Raw genomic sequence first — 6,163 nt, forward strand, 5'->3', positions numbered from 1 at the left:
TTATCCTGCTGGGGAGGTGGGAGCCATTGGAGGTGTTTGAGCAGCAGTGGGACCAGGGTTAAAGATAGATTTAGGGGCCCTGGCTGATTGGCTCAGTGGTGGAGTGTCAGCCTGGTGTGCAGGAGTCCCGGGTTCGATTCCCCGCCAGGGCACACAGGAGAAGCACCCATCTGCTTCTCCACCCCTCCCCCTCTCCTTCCTCTCTGTCTCTTCCCCTCCCGCAGCCAAGGCTCCATTGGAGCAAAGATGGCCCAGGCGCTGAGGATGGCTCTGTGGCCTCTGCCTCAGGCGCTGGAATGGCTCTGGTTGTGACAGAGCGACACCCCGGATGGGCAGAGTATCGCCCCCTGGTGGGCATGCCAGGTGGCAGATTTAGGGACATGGTTGAGGTTCTGAATCACAAAGGAGAATGCATAGAGGCTGATTCATTCCTTTGAGCTATGGATGCTTTCCAAAATAGAGGACCTTGGCCAGCCCAGAAGACAGGATTCTTAAGTTCCCTTTCTGCTCTTGTCAACATGACCACCCCTGTGCCTGCTTCTCCCAGTCTGTCTCTCTGGTGACCCCCTGACCTGCCTTTAGGAAACCCCTCTCTTCCCATTTCTAGGTCCCTTGATGCCCCCCAGGCAGCCTTTCCAATAGACACTGGTTGAGCCCCATTGTGTACCAGGTACTCTCACAAGAATTGTTTGGAGTGGGCAGCGCTAATTCCTGAACTTTCACCTCCAAGTTTCTCTTTTATTTCCCTCACAGGCCACTCCTGACCCACCATGCGGTGGAGTGAGGGGAGGGCCATCCTTGAACTTCTTTTTAAGTGATTTAGAGGCAGAGACAGAGAGATAAAAAGGGAGAGACATGAGAAGCATCAACTTCTTGTTGCAGTCCTTTAGTTATTTATGTTTATTTGTATGTGTCTTGATGGGAGTCGGGGGGGGGGGGGGGGCTTTAGTGTTAGAATCCAGGGGAGTCAGAAAAGACCAGTGTAACAGGCTTTATTGAAAGGAAGAAAGGAACTCTGCCGCTGGCTCTCAAGGGAGAGTCGTGCCAAGCACAGCCTGGAACCGGGTTTTAAGGGTTTGGGGGAGGGAGGTAGGAAGGGTCGTGGGGCATTTAGCCCATTGGCTGCTGGACAAAGGAGGGTCTTTTATGGAAGTTTGCCAGGACTTTTTGGCTTGTGACATCAGATATTCCTTTGCGGTTGGTCATCTGCTGCGAGTCCTGAAACTGACTTACTGGCAGGTTAAAGAAATGAAACCTAAGATTTAGCCAAGCCAGTGACCCTTTACTCAGGCCAGCGACCTTGGGCTTCAAGCCAGTGACCTTTGGGCTCAAGCCAGTGACCATGGGGTCATGTCTTTGATTCCATGCTCAAGCTGATGATCTGTGGGTCCTCAGTGTGATAAGGTGCCAAGAAACTATAAAACTAAGCATTACCAATGCCATTTTTTTTTAAGTTTATTTTTTTTATTTTTTTCTTTACAGGGACAGAGAGAGAGAGTCAGAGAAAGGGATAGATAGGGACAGACAGACAGGAACATAGAGAGATGAAAAGCATCAATCATCAGTTTTTTGTTGCAGTTTTTAGTTGTTCATTGATTGCTTTCTCATATGTGCCTTGACCAGGGGCCTTCAGCAGACCGAGTAACCCCTTGATTGAGCCAGTGACCTTGAGTCTAAGCTGGTGAGCATTTTTTATTTTGCTCAAGCCAGATGAGTCCGCGCTCAAACTGGCGAGCTCGGGGTCTCGAACCTGGGTCCTCGGCATCCCAGTCCAACGCTCTATCCACTGCGCCACCGCCTGGTCAGGCACCAACGCCATTTTAAAGAGGAAAAGTCAGGCCTCTTACCCCCTCCTTTCTGTGGAGAAAGGAAAGAGAAGAATGCAGGAGGAAGGGCTTGCAAGGACAATTGGGTCAGATAAGTCATAATTTAACTACAGAGCAAGGAAGATAGAACTTATCTGAGAATCCCTTCACTTCTCTTTTCTTTCTTTTTTTTTTTTTCTTTTGTATTTTTCTGAAGCTGGAAACAGGGAGAGACAGTCAGACAGACTCCCGCATGCGCCCGACCGGGATCCACCCGGCATGCCCACCATGGGGCGACACTCCGCCCACCAGGGGGTGATGCTCTGCCCATCCTGGGCGTCACCATGTTGTGACTAGAGCCACTCCAGCGCCCGAGGCAGAGGCCACAGAGCCATCCCCAGCGCCTGGGCCATCCTTGCTCCATGGAGCCTTGGCTGCGGGAGGGGAAGAGAGAGACAGAGAGGAAGGTGCGGCGGAGGGGTGGAGAGGCAGATGGGCGCCTGCCTTTAGGGTATAGCAATGTTCTCCTTTTGATAGATCCTATAGATAAACATTGTAACAAGGCAGTAAAATTCAATGAGCTTGTTAATGAGATTAGTGACTTTTGTACCCTCCTCCCAAGGCCAGCCAGTGTAATTTGATCTATAAAAAGGGGCCTCAGAGCTGTGTGAGGTGCTGCAGGATTTGGGTTTGTCTTACTCCCCTATGGTTGCCAGCCAATAAGCTCCTCAAAAATTCATCAGGACTTGGTGTCTTTGGGGAACTTGTCGGTCACTTTACAACATCAGGGTCCCAGGTCGATTCTCTATCCACTTCACCACTGCCTGGCCCTTACCTCTTAAAATCCAAAGCCAGACCATTGGAAACAAAAGTCACCCCAAGAGCATGGGTTACAGAGTCAGACTGCTTGGGTTTAAGTCTCACCTCTGCTGTGTGGCCTGGGCAAGTCAATTACCCCTATCTGTGCCCTGGTGTAAGACCAGGAGCCACCATCATGGCCATTCACATGCAGGTTCGCATTAGATTCAGACGGTAATGAAACAACGGAGCCAAGAACTGGTGGGCCATTACCTTTAATCCTAGCTTGTACCTGGTGGGCAAGCAATACACACAGTGGGAAAATACTTCCCTTTCCATTCAGGGCTCCCAAAGCCACTGACTTATCCGAGTTTCCTAGAATCAAAGGTGTCCACCTCACCAGCCTCATTCTCCTTTGTTCCCCATAAACTTCTCTCTGCACAAACTCTGCACTAACTGGCTTTTCTTTCAGCATTCCACCATCTTGGCTACTTCTCCTGGCCTCCTCCACGTGGCCTTTCTCTGCTCTCCTCTCTAATGCTAATCCTTTCTCTGCTCTCCTCTCTAATGCTAATCCCAGGAACCGAGAGAGCAAGCTCCCGGTGTGCCCCACTTTATAGTGCAGAAATTAAAACCTTTAATCTAATATATAAAATAGGAAAGTCTCTAATACAAAGTCACTTATCTGAGGCATGATGGGATTGTACCACCCCACATCAAAAAGAGTGAGAAAGGCTTAGTCCTAAAACCAAGCCCCAGGCTACAAGGATCCTGCCTGCCCACAGCCCGCATCCAACACACACTAATATCACCTGGGCCATGGGCTTCCATGTGGGCAGCGCCATCTTTAACAAAGTGAGCATAATATATTTTATCTGCCCAACACCTGATTTCCTCAACTATTCAAAGGAGACAACAGCAGTATGTTTCTCAGGATAGTTTCAAACACTACCAGTGCTTGGTGCACAGTAAATGCTCAAGAAATGTTGCCATTGTTACTTTTCCTCTCAGAAAGCCTAGCTCTTTAAATTTTTTTTAAATTTCATTTTTTAAATTACAATTGACATTTCTAAAGCCAGTAGCCACAGCCACCATCACAGCCGCCTGGCCCATGCAGGTTCGCATTTGATTCGGACAGATGGTAATGAAACAATTGAGCCAAGAATTGATGGACCATTAGCTTTAATCCTAGCTTGCACCGGTGGGCAAGAAATACACACAGTGGGAAAACACTTCCCCTTCTATTCAGGGCTCCCAAAGCCACTGACTTATCCGAGTTTCCAAGAATCAAAAGTTTCTGCTTGACCAGGCAGTGGTGCAGTGGATGGAGCGTCGGACTGGGATGTGAAAGACCCAGGTTTGAGACCCCGAGGTCGCCAGCTTGAGCAGGGGCTCATCTGGTTTGAGCAAAAGCTCACCAGCTTGAGCCCAAGGTCGCTGGCTTGAGCAAGGGGTTGCTCAGTCTGCTGAAGGCCCACGTCAAGGCACATATGAGAGAGCAATCAATGAATAATTAAGGTGTTGCAATGCGCAAAGAAAAACTAATGATTAATGCTTCTCATCTGTCTGTTCCTGTCTGTCTGTCCCTGTCTATCCCTCTCTCTGACTCTCTCTCTGTCTCTGTAAAAAAATAAAAATTAAAAAAATTAAAAAAAAGTTTCTACCTCACCAGCCTTATTCACCTCTGTTCTCCATCTCCTTCTCTCTGCTCTAACTCTGCACAAACTGGCTTCTCCTTCAGCACTCCGCCATCTTGGCTGCTTCTCCTCTCCTACACGTGGCCTTTCTCTGCTCTCCTCTAGCAGGGCTCCTCTGCCCCATTTTATAGTATAGAAATCAAAACCTTTAATCCAATATACAAACAAGGAAGTCTCTGATACAAAGTCACTTAGGGTGGGAAAGGCTTAGCCTTTTTTTTTTTTTTTTTTTTTTTACAGAGACAGAGTCAGAGAGGGATAGATAGGGACAGACAGACAGGAACAGAGAGAGATGAGAAGCATCAATCATCAGTTTTTCGTTGCGACACCTTAGTTGTTCATTGATTGCTTTCTCATATGTGCCTTGACCATGGGCCTTCAGCACACCGAGTAATCCCTTGCTCGAGCCAGCAGCCAGCGAACTTGGGTCCAAGCTGGTGAGCTTTTTGCTCAAACCAGATGAGCCCGCACTCAACTTAAGATCTCAGGGTCTCGAACCTGGGTTCTCGGCATCCCAGTCCGACGCTCTATCCACTGCGCCACCGCCTGGTCAGGTGGAAAGGCTTAGTCTTAAAACTAAGACTTAGGGTATAACAACCCTGCCTGCTTACAGCCTGTCCCCCACACCCAATGCAAACTATAAGCGAGCAAACCTATATATCATGTTTACAAACTTATTTGAGCAACATTAAATATTATTTTGTATTAGTTTTAGATGTACAGCATATTGATTAGGCAATCATATACAGTGACACCTTGAGATACGAACAGACCAACATATGAAAATTTTAAGATACGAGCTGCAACTCGGTCCATATTTTTGTTCGAGATCCGAGCCAAATTCTGGATACAAGTTGTGATTTGGGAAACTGCCGCTAGTTGGCGCGTTGGTGCATGGGTCCAGTATCAGCAGTCTGATACACGAGTTGACTGACTTATGAGCTCGGTTACAGAATGAATTAAATTTGTATTTCATGGTACCACTGTACTTTACAAAGTGATTCCCCCAGTATTTCATGTACCTACCTGACACCATACATAGTTATTACAATATTATATTCCTTATGCTGTACTTTATATCCCTGTGACAATTCTGTAACTACCTACATATTTGTACTTAATCCTTTTACCTTTTTCACCCAACCCCCTAAGCAGAATTCCCTCCCTCTGGCAAGCATCAGTTTTCTGCATCTATGCGTCTGTTTAAATTTTGTTTGTTTGTATGTTTTGTTCTTTAGATTATACATATAAGTGAAATTGTATGCTATTTGTCTTTCTCTGTCTGACTTATTTCACTTAGCATAATACCCTCTAGGTTCATTCATGCTGTTGCAAATGATAAGTTCTTATTCTTTTTTACGGCCAAATAATATTCCATTGTATGTATATACCACAAATTTTTTATCCACTTGTCTATTGATGGGCACTTGGGTTGTTTCCATATCTTGACTATTGCAAATAACGCTGCACTGAACATAGGGGTGCATATGTTTTTTTGAATTAGTGTTTTTTGTTTCTTTGGATCTTTACTCAGAAGTGGAATTACTGGGTCATAAGGCAGTTCCATTTTTAATTTTCTGAGGAATCTCCACAGTTTTCGATAGTGGCTGCACCAATCTGCATTTCCACCTACAATGCATGAGGGTTCCCTTTTCTCCACACCCTCACCAACACTTCTTTATTGATTTGTTGATGACAGCCATTTTGCGAGGTGTGAGGTGATGTCTCGTTGTGGTTTTAATTTTCATTTTTTCAATGATTAGTGATGTTGGGCATCTTTTCATATATCTATTGGTCATCTGTATGTCCTCTGGAGAAGGGTCTATTCAGGTCTTCTGCCTATTTTTAAGTTGGATTGTTTTG

This window comes from Saccopteryx leptura, chromosome 1, assembly GCF_036850995.1.
Source record: "Saccopteryx leptura isolate mSacLep1 chromosome 1, mSacLep1_pri_phased_curated, whole genome shotgun sequence".
Lineage (NCBI taxonomy): Eukaryota > Metazoa > Chordata > Mammalia > Chiroptera > Emballonuridae > Saccopteryx > Saccopteryx leptura.